The following is an 18,130-nucleotide window of genomic DNA, read 5'->3' as shown; positions in this document are numbered from 1 at the left end:
GTTATTATGGCAACTCCCACAGTCAAACATACTCACATATACACAATCATCTGAGCCCACCATTTGTAAGGGTTTCTGGATTTTTACCCTCGGAAATTGACTGATAAACAGCCCGTGGTAAAGCGCCAACCAGTGTAGCTGAAACATAATAGTCCTGACTATTAATCGTGAAACCGACTGGTCAACAGCTTGTGAATCAGTGGATACTTGTTCAACTACATCGGGGTCAGGAACAACCGAAATCAAAATTTATTGTGTATTTGAAACCAATTTTGCTAAAAAAAATTAAAACCTTAATTATAATGAATGCATAACATTAACTTTGAAATTTTCACGAAACACCCTAAACAAAATCTTGTGACTCCGCCATTAACCATGTGGGACATGTGGCTACATCGTGAGAAAAGCTCATCGTAGGAAGGCAAGTCATGACGGTTTTACGGTTTGGTTTGATACTCGAGAAACAGATTAGCACCAGTTGTTTGCCACTCACACAAGTTTCTGTCTTACCACGTAACCCTAGATCAAGTAAACTACATTTTCTCAGGAGTAATAGCCTTGAGAAAACAACCAAATGCAAGTTACCTGCGATGAGTTATGAAGACCTAAATCTTGAAATCTCTCTGCTTCGATTTTTTTGTCCATTTCTTTCAGTCACATTCTCTTTTTCTTGTTCTGCTATCCTTCGCAACATAAAGTTGAAACTTTAAAGTACAAACCTCTGCAGCAGTATCACTGATACACTCGCGCTGGATGTGCAATCTTTCCTCTTCCCCGGCCTCTTCATTTCTGTAAGAAGAAATTGTAAATATAATTGGTAATAATGTGCAAAACTAAACTCCATAAAATAAACTGTCAAAAAAAACTTAAAACAGATTAACCAACCCGTTTTTATGGTAAAAGATTCATTCTGCAGCTTAAGCCCCTCCCTTCTATGCTTTTCTGGGCGAGATGTAAACCCCTTATTACCTGCTCGCTGCAGAATGCGTCTCAGGAGCGGCTGTGCTAGGAGCCCTTCTTCTGGAAAGCCCGATCGAATCGAACTTCGGGGCACACCATAACTTGGCACTATACACGAGCATTCGTTGCCTTCATAGGAACCTAAAGGCTCTGCCTTGTGCCGTTAGAATGGAAAAAAAAAAAAAAAGGAATGTCAACTAATCGGAGAAAAAGCAATGTGGCTTTTCGGAATTAACGGTGCAGCGGCTTTGAGGAAGAATGTGCGAGTTCAGGACTTACTTTGCAGATAATAGTAATACATTGTTGAAGAAGATCTGCTTTCTGGCCTTGAAGAACATCAACCTGTAACTATCGAAACACCAATAAGAGATCAACCTTATCCTCGAATACAAGACAAGTGGATAACAATATCAGACCAAGTAACCAATTTCTCAACATTTCCTCAAAAAAGAAAGTATATTTGGTACAATGATTTCTTAGGCTCTTTCCCCTGTTGATTTCAAGAACCTCAGAATATGGTTCCTCGTATTGATGTGTGTGTATAAGAAGACATTAACTGCGTATTATTACTAAACCATGGAGATGGAGCATTTTCTTAGATGCTGAGAGCATATGTAAGGGAAAAAAAACATGCCAGTCATGTCCAATATGGTTTCTTTATCACTACACACATTAGTAAATATTCATGGACCATCAATTGGGTTTACTTCTCATTTTAGCAGTTAAAAGCTGTCTCGACAAAGAGCAACAGCAATTCAGAAGAAATTAAAACAGAGCCTAAAACAATAATATATATATACAACTACACAAGTCGTACATTTGTTACGTAGATATAAAAGAGACATAGCTCAAAACCTTACCCATTGTAATACATAGCTTCATATGTAGCCAATTTTGGGTTTGTTTGATATTTGAAGGCATAGTGCAAAACCTGCAAAGGAGCAAAAAAGAACGATACCATATGCTTATCAATTATCATAGCAATATTCATCTGCTGATTCACACAATTATGGACTCGTCAAACAAGGTTAGTTATCACAAAAGAAAACAAACCTGATAATAAATATCCATCTAGCCTCTTGGCTGCATGCGCTCCCATTGTTTACGTTTAACTCCATACTATCCTCAATATTTTCCTGAAAATAGACGAGATCAAATGATGTCATCTTCCTGCGTCAATCTCGTAAGCATAAATTGATTAGAAGTCTAAGTTAAGCACATTCTAGTGATGGTTAGAATGAAACTACTGAACTATTAGTAGTAAAAACATGCAGGCAGGAGTGCAGGACAAACAAAAGAAAGAACATAACCGTTTTCTTTTTCCCTATCAGGTGTACCCTAGACTCTAGAATCCCTGCTATGTATAATGATACAAAGAAGCAAAAATACTTGTGTTGTTCTAAGCTTCTTAAACTCCAATTAATTGAGCCTCATAGTCCTGTACTGCTGTTCGGACACTCCCCAAGTTTTGAGTTAAGCGACATAGTTTCCTAGCTAATAAAGTTGGCAACGGAGAGGTTTCGGCCACCTAGTCTCTCAAGCAAAATAGAAATTAATTAAGAATAACCTGATCTAAAGGCAGATTAAAATAAGACTAAAACAGGAGAACCCAACATACTAACATAGATGTGGGACTAAAACACATCTGATCGACGTAATCTTTTTAATCAATCATGAAAGATTTAAACTTTTTGCCAACACAACAACTACGATTATCAGAAACAAAACAACTTGAGATTAAAAATACCAACGATGAAGCAAAATGTAAAGAATCCGCAACAAAAGATAGAAACATATTCACCTACAAACAGAGGAGATGGTTTTCCAGGTCTTGTCCCAAAATCTCAATGGAATTGAGTTCCAATGAAGAACGAATGCCAGGCGACTTAATGATGATTAATGATGATCTGCAACACAACAAAAGACAACAAAAGATTCAGACTACTTAATTAGAATGCTTGAATTACTCAGCCATTATTGCTGTAGAACTGCTGAGTGTGAGTGAGTTGAGAGTCGAGCGAAGAACCCTAAAAAAATTGGGCTAATAGAGAGAGGAAAGGGAACACAGAGAAAAAGGTAGGGCATAATGGAAAGAGAAGGTGAGGATTCGAGTGGGGAATAGCGAAGAGAGAAACCAAATATGAGAAAACAGGTAAAAAAAAAAGGTGAAACTGCAAAACGACGTCGTTCGAGTACAGTAACTTTCCCTGGGGACTTTTTTGTTAAGGTGAGTAGATTATTGTGAGAAAACGTTTAATGGGGGCGATACGTAACTCCAATCATCCAAGTGACTTCAATCATTTAAGACTATGTTTAACCCTAGACTTAATACAAGTCTTAACAACAGTGAAATTTTTTGTTTTTAAGACTTAATTCATCCTCCCTTATTTCTTCAAGTTTATCCCTCAGATTCCTCAAAAAAACTCTAAATTAAGTAGTGGGATCCGTTTGAGTACGTTTTTTTACTCACAAACTACTATTCACTTGTCTCAAAGTGAGTCTTCGAAATCCAAGACCCAAGTTGAGACAAATGAATAGTGCCTTCCACATTATTGCATAAACTTGGTGAATCTGAACAAAGTCTGAGCTTCAGACTCCCACTTGGGATAAACTCAGCCTAAATGCCTAATATAATGGTTTATTATAATGGTTTGCTAAAATCTCTTTGTTGTTTGAGTAATTAAATCATGTAACAAACAGCTAAGCTTAACTTTACATTATAGTTGTCTGTAAGTACCCTTTGGGTCAGCTACTTATGACATTTGAAGTGTTGGGACTGCCGCTTCCACTACACCGTCACATTAGTATAATATTGTCCGCTTTGGGCCAAGCCCGCACAGATTTGTTTTTGGGCTCCTTCCCAAAAGGCCTCATACCAATGGAGTGGCGGGTCTCTTATAAAGAAGGCAATACTCCTTTTCTTCTCCAATGTGGGACTTGGATTGGCCACCCCAACATGAAGGGCATCAGAGGTGAACAAATCCGAATTCGCAGGACTAACTGGCAACATAATTCAATTTTTAATATGGTCCCTGATCGTCTTCCTAATTCTATCTTATATGTTAGTAGGGTTGATTTCCTACAGGAACTTTGGTGATACAGCTAAATCAATAATAAGTGTAAGATTAAGAACATTATGGAAAAAAATCTTACATCAAATAGGCCTATCTGAAACCCCTTTTGTTTTTTCCTGCTTCTCTTTCAGACTCAGCCTACAATCATGTGACAATGCCAAAACAATTGTGTGATTAAAAATATCCACAAGTCATCTATGAAAGATATACTCCACTACATATTGTTTGTTCATAACCAATATGGAAGTAAACCCACTTCAAGTTAAATCTGATACTGAAATTTAGGCCGTTTCAAATATGTAATATCATTTTGTAATTAAGACAGTGTTTTATTTGGTACTCTGTAATTAAGACAGTGCAAAGCCTGGGACAGGTGAGCGTTCTCACCATTTTCGCAACTTCTTATGGTGCTCAGGTGGCATTTTTACTTTCCAGCTTCTACAGAGAACGGAGGCCAAACAAGCGAACAGAATAAAAGAGGTCCAAAATCACACTCGAAAGTCCGAAACCCTCATATAGACACAATCATAGAGAAAATAACCAAATGTTAACCATCATCTTTGTCGTAATCATCACAACAGGTGCTATATCCAACATCCCTCTTCTTGATTCCACTGCCTCTTCTTGATTCCTGAAAAAAAAATTATGGACTTTGTTATTTATTCTATCCTTCAACCCTACAACTACAAAAACGATGATAAAAAATATCACAAGTATAAGAACAATAAATAAGGGATTTACAAATAAAAATATTGAAACTGTCCAAACTACAAAAGTCAGCCGCCTCCAACAACAATGATCCAAGCACAGAAAAATGAAAATGCTTTACAATATTTGATTCAATAATGGTGACTCTGAACCACAGAATAATGGTAACTCTGAACCACACAACATCATTAACAAAGAGACAAAGGTAGCTAACTAAATTCAAAGATCGGACACCTCCACGAACAATAATCCATACTCAAAATGAAAATCCTTTCCAACATTATGTCAAAAGACTTAAATTATTTTATTTTACTCCTCGATTCCGACACATGGAGAAGTGCGTACACACATACAGGAAGACACTACAAATCGTACATGACACTGCAGACATTTGCTTGGCTATTTAACCTGCATTGGTTTTCTGGAACATTTTATGAGTACATTGCCTGAATGACAGATTGACATTCTCATATATTAACCTCTGCATTTCTCATGCCTGGATGCATGGATGCATATGGAACCTGCCCTGCACCCATATTTCCTCATGCCATGAAATTGGGTGTTGTTGAAACGTTGGCTATGGAGTAAATGTTGTATGATGATCAGCAGAGAGAGTCTGCACTAAATTGTAAAACTACCTTAGCTATTGCGAGGGATACTGCAGCATTTTTTTTTTTGGAAATTTTGTAGAATTAACACACAGTGCTATTGTGAGTTACCATGTACTATTTTGTAGCATCTTTTTTGGAAATTTTTGCAGTTCTATAGAGTGAAGACTATCAGGTCAGATATATATGCAGCAAATGTAACTTAAACTAAATACCTTGAGTTTGCCATTTATTTAGAACACATGCACTTGCAGGGAAGAAGATGATCGATCAAAAGGCAAGCAAACACGATAGAGTAGGGAATTACCATTGCAATCAAGGAGTAGAGGGATTGTTTGCCGGAATTCTAAACAGATAGACTGAGAAATAGATTAGACCATCTGTGCACAAGCATAGTGTGTGTTGAATGTTACGTGGTCATATCTAATTAGGCAATCCCGGTTTAAGATGTCAGAAGATGGGTACTAATATAATACCAGACTTGAGCACCATTTTATTATACCGCTCACTGTTCTACCTTCCACTCATTACTCTCTTCACTACTCCATCTATATTAAACACTCCTATCAACCATCCTAAACATCAAGGGCATTTAAGAGAAACACTCAGCTACGTAAGCGTTAATGTTCCGCTAAAAAGCCCTCGCCCCAAGACTAAAAGACTAATCAGTGTGTGTTCCTGTTTGCGGTTCTCCTTCTCCTACAACCCGACTCCTCATCCACATGGCAAAGAGTAACAGGCAAATAGTTTGACAATAACCTTATGAAGTTCATCAAAGACAATGAATCAACTTATAGTCAAATCAATTGCAGGAGAAATAAAGTTGTATAACAAACAATTAAGAAACTTATATCAGCTTACCTTCTTGTATGCCTTCTTCTTAGCTCCAATCACGTTAAAGCGGTGATTCTGCTTAAAGTCGTCTCACCTTCATAATTGACATTTAACAAATCAATGCCATTATTGAGAAAGTATGGAATATACAATCACAAATCTAATAAAGATAGCAAACCACAGTTTCTAAAATAAGGACATTACAAAGGCAATATAATACTCAATCATCATCTTTATCAACCTGTCATTTAAATGTAAAGAAGGATAGTTTCTGATTACAAAATAATAAGAACATGGAAGAGTTACTACACAGGTATAACACAAGCAAACATCATCCATTATACACCTATAACTTATTCACAACTCTCAAACACCATAGCAACAACTGCAGACTTCCAGATTTACTTGTAGAGAAAACATCTAGAAGATATGAATTCAATATCCTAATAGCCTAAAAACAACAGTACTCTGTAAATATTTGTAGAGAAAACATCTAGAAGATATGAATTCAACTCTCGTAAGTCACAAGTTCTTATTTTTTTTCTTTTATATTCAAGAGTCTTACTAGATTGAAAACCCATCATAAATTCATAATCAAAGCTACAAAAAGTTCAACTACAAGTATCAAATATATCACATATAAACTAAATTACGGAGATAAGGAAATAAAGGGGGTAATCACCTAGAGGGAAGGAAACAAGGCAGATAGTTGATGGCTCTTCTGAATTCGCATTTGCTGTCAATTACCTATTCTCGTAATTCACCATTCCATTCATAGATGCTGCCACCTGTTGTTTTAACACATTTGAGAAAGAAATAAAAAATAAGTTTCAAATTCTACATTTACAAGTTAGGTTAATAATGGTTTAAATAACAAATTGCCATTCATCTAAATTAATTTTCACTTAAAACTACAATTAATACATCTATCCATTATTTAATTATAAAATTATCATACAAAACTAAAAATATAACAAAAAAAATATATCTTTGATAAACCAACCCGAAGATGACCTGACATAAACGACCCGACCCGAACCCATCACTGACCCAGCATAATTCGAATCCGATATGATCAAACACGATTGTCACCTTTGGGTGCGTAGATTAAGTTACCATAGTATACCCTTTTTCTTAACCTAACCAAAGTAAGTTTTATATGTAGGTTTTCACTCAAATCGAATCTAATTGCTCAAAAAAAATTGAACAATGGATTAAAATTGTCTAATTAACGAAATAATTTACTTTTTAGGGTTTATAAATTAGTAAAACTAATGTTTTTTCGATTCATCTTTATCTTATTCACTATACCGTCTTTTCGATTCATCTATTATCTTTATTAATTCAGAAATTAAGAGACGAATTGAGTATAATAAATATGGAGTAACAAGTTAATCTGCTGATTTGTGTTGCAATAGATCCAAATTTTCCATACTACGTAGAACATTTTTGGAGCAAGTGATTAAATGGACTTTAGAAGATGAATTTGCCACTAACTGTCAGAGAGCATACCAATTCTATTTGCTTTCAATTTCACGTGCTTTACCTTTTTATAACCAAAAAAAAAAAAAAATCACGTGCTTTCCAAAATCAGTATGATTTTACCTTGAATTTTTTCAAAAGAAGTATCGGAAGAAGGGGAGTGCAGCCAATGTTGGCCGGAGCAAAATTTGTCGGTGGCTGATCGGAGGTGATGACCAGAGGTGGTGAACGGAGGTGGTGATGGGAGATGAGGGAAGAGAGGAAAAAAAGTAATTGAGTGAGGGAATGAAAAAATGACAAGGGTAACATTGTAAAAGTCATATGTGAAAGAGTAAAATGCGTATGTGAAAAAGTACGTCCCTTTCCAAAAAGTTGTCTAACTTTCTTAAAAGCGTAGAAAGGTTAATAATTTCCAAAAACTTGTGTAACTCTCCTAGAAGCGTAGAAAAAGAGAATTAACTTTCAAAAACTTATCTAACTTTCCTAAAACCATAAAAGAGGTTAACAATTTCCAGAAAACTTGTCTAATAACTTTCCTAAAACACAATCACTATTGTTTTGATCGTTTCCTATATAAAGCAAACATGTACCCAGGAAAAGGCATACATCCAAAATTGTGATTTTGTGATTTTTTTTTTAAGAAAAAAAAGAGAGAGAATAAGAGTTTAGAGAGAGAATGAAAGAAATATTAGCATCTCTATCTCTAATCGATGGTGATGGTGAGAAAAACCCTAATAAGGGGCAAGTATGTCTACATCCGGCTTTGATAGAAAAAAAGGTATGCGCCGTTTGTAAAAAGGAGCAAGCATGTGTACATACGGCTTTGATAGAAAAAAAGGTATGCGCCCTTTGTAAGAAGTCCGACAACTTTAAAATTCCGGCTACTCTTCCGTTTGGGTACCTCTTTTGCGGTTTATCCCTCACCGCCGAAGCTATTCGACATCTCCGTGACCTTGATCTCGATAAACTCTTGCTCCGTAAGAAGCTCCATCTCGTTCTTGATCTTGATAATACTCTAATTCACGCAGTTGAAAAGAGTAATAATAACGGCAATGTCAATGTCAAGAAGAAGAACAATAATAAGAAGAAAAACAACAACAAGAAGAAGAAGTCATCTTCATCGTCTAATAATGATGATGTTTACAATATCTTGCAAGGGAAGACTTCCGTCAAGTTAAGGCCCGGTGTTCGTGATTTCCTTGAAAAGGCTTCCAAATTGTTCGATTTAAGCATGTACACAATGGCTAAGAAAGATTACGCTAAGGAGATTGTGAAAGTACTCGAATCCGACTCAGTTCGCTTTTCAAGCGTCATCTCTAATGAGTATTCTGCCAAAGACAACACAAAATCTCTCAACATTGTCTTATCCCATCAACATGTTACCTTAATTGTTGACGATGTAGCAGACATGTGGGCGCCTCAAGATCAACGTAACGTCATCAAAATTCAATCCTATATCTTCTTCCAAAATGGGGCCGCCCCTCCTGATTATGATGACGATGATCAAGAGTTAGCAAGGGTTTGGAGTATCTTGGAGAATGTTCATACAAATTTTTTTGATAACAACCAAAACAACTATGCTTCTAAAGATGTGAGACAGCTACTTAGGAAAAATTAGGAAAAATTAAGATGATTGATTCAAAAGTACACTAGTTACAAATTACAAAGCAGCTGCTGTTTATTTAATTTCAAGTGATGTTTGTTTCATATACTTCATATAATAAAGATCAATATTATGTATTCCATACAAACACAAATTTTTGTTTCTGTTTGTGACTTCAATTTAGTAGCCAAAATAGCAATTACCCTCTAACTTAATTATTGGCGAAAAAATAGCAAGGCATTGCTGTTTTCGTTTGTGACTTCAATTTTAAATTCACGAAAATAGCAATAGAGAACATTCCTGACTCCCAAGAGCTTTCGCTTGTAAAGGCTGCCAAGATACGAACATTCAATCCTCTAAGGAAAAGAACAATCCATCCAAACGCTACCATTTTATCGCTAATCCAAGATCCATCAACCTTCATACTAACCATACAACCACTATACGTCACGTTCATGAGGAAAGTAAGGTGATAATCAACTGCTCATCATCTGCCCTCACATATATTCCTGCAATTCCAGCAGTCCCAGAACTATCTCCGAAGCAAAAAATACCCATGTTATCATCCTTCAGTTCACTAAGGTAGTGTATGTGCCATTAATGATGAGTGAACTCGCAAACAAAGAAAAAGCAATCAGGAACAAGAACATTACCTCTCTCAAAATGAGAATTTTCGTTCCAAACTGGGGACCGGAAACTTCAACAGTTCTTTCCCAATATACGAAAGACATTCCTGAGGAAAATCACTTGTTCTTGGCCCTTTTTCAATTTTCTGTAAGATATGACAGGAGAGTTGAGAGCTTCCAAATAGCCGCTTTTTTCATTATTATCTCCCAGACGACGCTTTATCCAGAACACATGCACGGCGCATAGCAGCAGTGATGGAAAGAGAAGAGACCTTCTGTCAGTCTGTGTATCACATAATTCCCATGAGAAGAACAGCATCAAAAGTTCAAAACAGTCAGTTCCCAGTTTTCAGGATTCAAACACCACCATTTTACCCATTTACTCCTATTCTAGATACCTAAAGACGAGGTTTTTCCAATTTTCCAATCCAGACCTTTCAAAAGTAGATCAAATCCCCGCCGGAATTTCTGTTAAATGATACACTTTACATCTATATGACTATATTTACATAAATTATTTGAATGAAAGTCGCATCTCTAATTTAACCTCTTTCTCCCATTCAGAGGTCTATAGTTAGGGGACAATACATACCAAAAGGTTCGAAGAAAGGAAGAGAAGAAAAAACTTTAAATAAAAAGGTCTCCTTACCCGTAGGTAACACAAGGGCTTCACGCCTATGTAGTACTTTTGTTTGCATAACACCCTTACACACCATTCTTTAGAAATTAGAATGAACTCCCCGGATCATACATGGTAGCAGGAAGAATAGAGAATGGATTCCTTCTCCGCCACTTATCTAAATCCAACCGATTTCCGCTGGACAGGGGAAAATGGAATGAACCCTTTGTTTCGCTCCTTTCCATGTCCTTGTGAACGAGGGTAACTGTCTTACACCGTTCCCACCAAATTTGTCAATATAGACGTAATCTTTGACATGGAATACGAGTTAAAGAGATGTTTTTGTTACCCTTGTTCATTTTTACACAACAATCCCTTGAAATACTTGGAAGCATCAACAGCTCCTTACGGATCCTCAATTCCTTCTTCAGATTGATACCGTAAACAGTAGAGACGACCAAACTCTTCAGGACACTTGCATTTCAAAGAAGATGCTCCATAAGTAACAATGCACCCTTCTCACCACAAAACTCATAAACTTCAATCACATCAACACGACATGTAAAAGGGCAGTAAGCCACCGTAGCAGTGATCCGAACACTGGTAAGAATTAATGCAGCAAGGAAAGCCCTGAATAACAAATTCGAAGTGAAAAAAATTGAATATACAGATTCATACAAACTCTTGTATAACGTGGCAATTAACAAAGCTAATACTATTAGTAAGTGGCTACTAACCGAATAAAAGACGACAGTTTTAAGTTGAGGAGGGATTTATCTATCAAGCATATCACGTGTTTCCAAGCATTACAAGAACACACCAAAAAAAGGCAGCGGATGATGAGGATACAAGAATAGGGAAGGAGGAAACTTAGTACACCCAAAAAAAAAAAAAAAAAAAAAAAAAAAAAAAAACAGAAAAATGACAAGGAAAAACACGGCCATTTATTGTAGGCGGGATAGAACATAGCAGTCTGATCTGATGTTTACAAATCTATTTGGCATGACATGTGTCGTTAGCGCACGTTCGACTTTACATACTGTGGTGGCAAAGTTTTAGCTGGAGTAGTGTCAAACATTGTAGCTGTAACTCTCGCGTGTTGCTGAGTTGAACCTATCACGATCTGCAGGAGGGAACGTTTAGTGAGAAATACACGTGAACTAAAAATCGAAAATGCATACTGAATGATAAGAGTAAGATCTATCCAATTTGACTGCCATTTCAGCTAAAGTAAACTGAAAGCTGAAGTCTTGTTATTTACTCCAAAATCTGTAGAATAATACTAGTATGTTATATCGTATTTACAAAGACCAAGCTACTCTCTTAGCGGCTGTCCTTCACCCAAAACTATGAAAGGGTTGTAAATTTTTTGCTCCAAAACATGAATTTCGGGCCTAACATATAGACAAGTTCAATATGCATACACATCTAAGGCCTAAGCATTGCTCAGTCTGGATGAATTTATTTAAAGTACATTATTGAAAAATGCAATGTGGAATAGCATTCCTGAATTCACTCAAACACTATAAACTATAAAGGCAGTTTAAGTATTGACTTAAGTAAGCTTTTAAATGTGTTATTGTATGTATGAGCCGGTAAAAAAGAAGATAAACAAATTACTGAATTCTATCTCTAATGGTATCTTACCGGATCATATACTAATATATGTTAGATTTATCTAATACGCCTTAATTCAAAAAAAAAAAAAAAAAAAAAACAGAAAAAGGCAACCGAATATTTTGCATGCATTGCGGCAACCAAAAGAAAGCAAAGAGGACAGTTTTATTTTTTAGTAGAGAAAGTGAGAAACTTTAAATGCAAAAGCTTTCCGTATTTCAGTATAAGAAAGTGTTTCTCTGATCCAAAAAAGGGTTTACCAAATACAGAGTAGTATTTGATACACCTGTGAATCTGTGATAAGAGGCTGAGTCGTCTTACGAGAGTCCAAACTCCAAACAATGACTCGATTAAAGATAGGCCAGAGTTGACTCTGATACCCTACAGTTTTGCTAATAACCTCGACTGGTGTCCTAACCTTTGAAGATCAAGCGAGCAAGATAAACTTCGACAAGAGTCATTAACGCGTTAATAGCAAACTACTAACCAGCAGGGGAAAGAATACCCTCCCAATGAAATCTAAGAAGGCTTAAATTATGCATAGAATAGGGAACATTTAAATTATGAAGTTGCTTACGGAGGCCTGAACACTAGAACTTCAGGAGCAACAATTCGCCGAACATCCGATGGAACATATTCAGAAAATAAAGTCATGGTAAGAAAATGAAGCACCAAGTTTCCAAAAAATGTAAAAAAAAAATCACTGTACAGCAGTTACGATACGCACAATAGTAGGCAACTTCTATATGATCTGAATAAAGCTATTATCTGAATCATTTGAAAAGTATTCCGCCTTAGACAAAACTAACCTATATTGCAACATAACCCAAGGAAAGAGCATTTCTTTTTTAGGTGTGACAATGCATTGAACACCTAAGGAGCATTTTCGGAAAATAAATTCCTGGTAGGAAAATGTCTGTATCAAATTTACAAAAAAAAACATAAAAAAATCATATCATTCACAATTTACGGCAACTCAGCAAATAAAGAGGCAACTTCTAATAAAGCCTAGCCGTGCACTTGAATAAAGTAACAATCTGATTAATTCATATAGTAATCGGATTAAAATAAACTTAAAACTATAGTCGAACAAGAAATTAACAAATTAGGGTTTAGAAAACTGCATAAAAGGAGATAAATTGGCAATATGAAATCGGAAAAATGAAATGAAATAAGAGAAGTCATAGTTTTATGCAAAATGAAATAGAGGAGTAACTGAAAAAATACCGTTGAAAATCAATGCGAGATCGTGAAGGAAGCCATTGATAATGATGACGATCAAAACAAGACAAGTACAACTTCGCACAAATGTCTTTATTTGTGCAAGCATTGAGTCTAGTAGTTATTCCCAGTTGTGGAGCTCATTGTGGTGTTGATTATGCTCCAGGGGAAGATGTAATGCTTGTATCCTATTCCCTCATACAGAATAGCAGCAACGGCTATCGCGAACGCTTCATGACTCAAGGAAGGATCACCATTGATCTTAAACTAATTGACAGAATACTCCGTATTAAACTAGTGTCATCCAACACAATGCAGGGCAACTCATAACTACCTCAGACAGAAACTTTCGACACGCCCATAATATACTATATCCGCCACAATCATTTGTTTACCTTTGAATCTTTGAGTATTAGTTATGCTCTTACATAGAAACTAGCATTAGTTCTTTCCGCAATTCCACCATGAATACTATCTCCTCTAAACAATGTTCCATTTCGAAGCAACCAAATCCAAGATAACATGTGTAAGAACCGAAAAAATAGCCATGTTATCATCCTTCGGTTCACTAAGGCAGCGTCTCCGATTAATGATCTATGTTTTAATACTACAATTAATTCCAGTCTTGCTATTAACGCCAAGAACACAAGTACACAACCAGCCCAAAGACTACGGGTGAACTCGCAAACACAGAAAAAGCAATCGAGCACAAGATCAATACCTTTCCCCAGATGAGAATTTATCAAACAAGGGGACCCGAAAACTTCCACAATTTTTTCCCAATGAAAGAGAGACTTTCCTGAGAATTCTCCTCTTGTTATTGTCCCTTCAATTTTCTATAAAAAGCAGCGTAAGAGCTTCCATTAAGCTGCTTTTTGCATTATACCTCCCAGATGATGCTTTTGTCCGGAGCACATACTCAGGTGCACAAGCAGCAGTAATGAAAAGAGACGACACCGACTGTGTACCCCATGAGAAGAACAGCATCAGAAGAACAGTCAATCCAAATTTTCACGACTGGAACACCACCATTTACCTATTTATTATTCCAGATAACTAAAGACGGAGGGTTTTCCAATTTTCCAATCTAGACCTTTCAGAAGTAGATCAAATCCCCACCCGGAACTTGTCAAAATGATCCACTTTACATAAATTACCGTAACACCCTCACAGCTCACACATCATTCATTAGAAATAACTCCCGGGATCATACTTGGTAGAAGGAAGAATAGATAATGGATTCTTCTCCACCACTTTTTATACACGGTGAACTCTAATCACCAAAGAAGAAAAAGAAGAAAAGAGGTTAAAGTAAGCAAAAGATTCAACGTTAATAGATACGAGAGGATAGATAAACTGGTCATTGTGTGGATTTATGGCTGTCCAAATATTTCAAGATAAGAGGAAATAGGAATACAGTTCTGTTTCTACATCCTTCCTATTTTGATCAAGCGAGATATATAAATCCTTCCATTTCGCTCCCTTCTACATCCTCCGACCAAGGGAAATTATACCCTCCCTTTCCCTCCAAATTTGTCGGTATGAAAGGTCAAATTCTATCCTCGATCTGGAACAATAATTAAGCTGGTGTTCCCGGTACGAAATTTAGATTCTACATGCCAGTCTTTTGAAGCCCGTGGAAGCATCAACAAGTACTTATTGAGCTCCAGATCCCTCTCCAAATCATGACCATAACCGCCATCCATATGGACGAAGAACCTCTTTAAGAGACTCGCATTTGTAAAATGATGCTCCATAAGTGACATTGACACCGGATCACGCCCACAAAAATTGTACACTTCAATCACTTGGACATGACATGAAAAAGGGACCAGAGGTATATTTGGTGACTGAGAGTAACAGTGGCAGTCATCCGGATAGTAGTATTATGCACAACAATCCCAGCCAAGAAAGCACTGGAAAACAAATTCCTGAAGTGAGAAAACTGAAAAAAACAGTAGTATACACGCTCTTGTGTAATGTGATCTCTCACAAGAACTTGAGTTGGTTATGAAAAGACAAAGCTAATATTAGGTGATGCTAAAGATTGCTAACCGATTCAAAGACGATAGTTTCAAGTTGAGGAGATTTGTCCATCAAGCTTGTCACATATTCCCACGCATTATAAGGACACTTATCAACTTGTACACTTAACAAGCTAGGGAAATCATGCTTATGCTCGTCTTCATTAAGTTGAGAAAAAAAAGCTGTACAATGAACAATATTAAAATATTATAAACGATGAAACCATATCCGCTAAAATTAAAGACTCACTATTCTTTGGCTTCAGATTATATCATTATACAATAAAGGCAACAACGATACCTCAATAGCTCAGGGGCTTCGACAAATAGGGGTGAATTATGATAGAATGAAATAAAATGGGTCATTTAACTTAAGTAGTTGAACTTCTTTTAATCATGAAGCAACGGTCACTGCACGTAATTCTGGATGCAATTTCTGGATCATCCGTAGATATTCTTTCTATGTGTTGTTGACACAAGGGTAACGTTCTAACAACCCTTCTACCACCCCTTACGAGATCCCTGGAGACACTGGATAATGTCCCAATAAATACGAAATATAAGGGGATACAAACATACATACCTATATTGTGTGCATTTTAAAGCGTAATTCAGCGGCTTTATAGGCAGCGGCATTTAGAAGCTCGCAGTCGTACTTGGGTGGATCTTCATTGATATCCAATATCATCATGTGCATTGCACGAGTTTTTTCACGACGGAACTATTTTCACGAATTAGGGGCGTCAATCTCAATTGTACACTCCAAAATATTGCAATGTCTTATTGTTAACACTTTGAGTATTCCAGTACGATGAGTAGGATGACCGTCAGTGTCAAACCAGCAATATTCAAGAGTCAACTTCTGAAGCAATTCGCAACTATAAAACAATTTTTCCATAGAATTAAAATCAACGAACATGATGCGATTCAGATGAAGAATCTTCAGTTTAGGCAGATAGGCTGATTCAATTTTATTGTACCCACAACTTCCCATTTTCAAAATCACTCGTGTTTCACACCTGAAGAAGATATCATGCACACAATCGATCCAAATATCAAGCTCGTAATGAAGCCCTTGAACACCCTTTTTTAACGCATGACTAACCCATCGATTCAAATCTGAATTATCATAGGTGCTTTGACAGAGTAAACTAAATTTATTGATAGGTGAGACCTGGTGCAATTCCAGAACTTTATCAACAAGCTCCTTAGACCTTGGAGGCTTGGAGCTACTTCTGTAAGTTATGTTCTGTCATGTTGTTCTATATCAATATCTGCATCTTTAAAAGAAAGACAAGTCGCCAAAGTAAAAAGGTACAGCCATCTTGTTGATAGAATGCTTGTGCTAACAGCAAACCTTGTTGGTAGAAACGAAAGCATGTGACCAAGCAGTTCATCAGGTAAACTACTGATCCTATCCAAACAATACTCACTTACCGGGCCTTGTACGTGTTTACTACGTTTCATAGGTCGTGTCGTGGTCTTTACAAAACTCTACCTGAAATGCAATGAAGGCTGAATTAACACATAACCAAGCTAGTAATGTACTCCGTACAAATGTACATTGATTTATACAGATTTACGAGGCAAGGGTTTGATACCCATTACCAAGTCCCAACAAGAAGCAGTTATTATACGAATGAATCTTGTCTACTAGAACACGAAAATTAGACAAAGGATCTCGAATCCTTCCCTAACTTACTTGCCAAAAAGCCTGATGATGAACGGATTCCAGCATTTACTATAGGAATTAGGAGTAACAAAATACCTAATCACTGAATTAATTTCAGGCTTCAAGTAGCATGTCACATACTCCCTCCGACCCAACCATTTGTTTTCTTTTTATATCTTAATCAATCAAAGATTAACAAATGACCGGGACTGAGGGAATAATTCATAAACTCAAACCAAAAGAATAATATCACATATTATTACCAATATACAATCAGATGCTGAACTACCCAAAGCATCATTTAAGCGAATGAAGTCTCAAACAATTGAAATCATTAATACAAAATCAAATGCTGAACTACCCAAATCATGATTTTCACAATCACATACTATACCCAGTTGTAGAATAACACAAAACTAAATTTCCAAAAAGAAAAAAAAAAATGAGATATAATTGAAATTACCTTGGTTGTGATCTTGTGGTGAGAAGATGGAACTTGTAATTCCAGGTTTTGATATAGGAGTGATAGAATTAACAATTGGTCTCCCTTGTGACGGGTTACCATTTGTGGCGGATATTTTGTGAGTTAAAATGGTAACAAAATGGGTTAGTGGAGAAAGGGGACCACATGAATAGTGTTGCAGAGAGAGAAAAAGTGGGTACTTTGTGAGGTAAAATGGTATCCGTCACTCAAGAGTGACGGATATGTGCCGTCACAAACAAGAATTTGTGTAGAATTAAATAGGGTCGATCTAATTAGGTACTTTTAATTGAACTAGTTGTCTCTCCGCGCGCAACACTCTCCGCGCGCGTTGCGCGCGGAGATCCAAGACACGTTTCTATTTGTTATTGCAGCGAATCTGTTTATGTCTCAGTTTTGGCGAGAATCACCGAATGTATGTAGATGTAGTTGCGTTTTGTTCTAGTGTAGAAACCTTTTTTTTTACGTGTAATGTTCAACGTAGTTGCCTTAATTTGACGTTTTAGTTTCTTAATCTAATGCACTGTCTTCAAATATTTAATGATAGAATTGTCATTTGTGCTCTCTATCAAATTATTCGGTGCACCAAGAAACAATTGAT

General features: G+C 36.5%; 2 long non-coding RNA genes across 13 annotated transcripts; both read right to left on the bottom strand.

The window, feature by feature from the left end:
- Positions 1–188: 188 nt before the first annotated feature.
- Positions 189–14,473, bottom strand: LOC141591467 (uncharacterized). Of its 12 annotated transcripts, none has more exons than XR_012520903.1 (16): positions 13,359–14,473; positions 11,252–11,637; positions 10,545–11,144; positions 9,923–10,178; positions 9,050–9,801; positions 8,568–8,681; positions 6,867–6,972; positions 6,212–6,278; positions 4,422–4,665; positions 4,114–4,172; positions 2,762–2,867; positions 2,014–2,096; positions 1,821–1,891; positions 1,240–1,302; positions 886–1,114; positions 189–789 (listed from the first exon to the last, which is right to left on the bottom strand). It is a non-coding gene; the product is annotated as an uncharacterized LOC141591467 (long non-coding RNA). The 12 variants fall into 12 exon arrangements; XR_012520893.1 differs by having other exon boundaries at positions 190–789; positions 1,240–1,308; positions 8,486–8,681; XR_012520897.1 differs by having other exon boundaries at positions 190–789; positions 886–1,110; positions 1,240–1,308; positions 8,486–8,681.
- Positions 14,474–14,490: 17 nt separating this feature from the next.
- Positions 14,491–17,777, bottom strand: LOC141591466 (uncharacterized). The gene is made up of 4 exons (XR_012520891.1): positions 17,512–17,777; positions 15,960–16,874; positions 15,408–15,559; positions 14,491–15,268 (listed from the first exon to the last, which is right to left on the bottom strand). It is a non-coding gene; the product is annotated as an uncharacterized LOC141591466 (long non-coding RNA).
- Between the last annotated feature and the right edge of the window lie 353 nt (positions 17,778–18,130).

The sequence above is a fragment of the Silene latifolia genome, chromosome 7 (assembly GCF_048544455.1).
Source record: "Silene latifolia isolate original U9 population chromosome 7, ASM4854445v1, whole genome shotgun sequence".
NCBI classification, from domain to species: domain Eukaryota; kingdom Viridiplantae; phylum Streptophyta; class Magnoliopsida; order Caryophyllales; family Caryophyllaceae; genus Silene; species Silene latifolia.
This window is presented reverse-complemented; position numbering and strand designations above follow the sequence as displayed.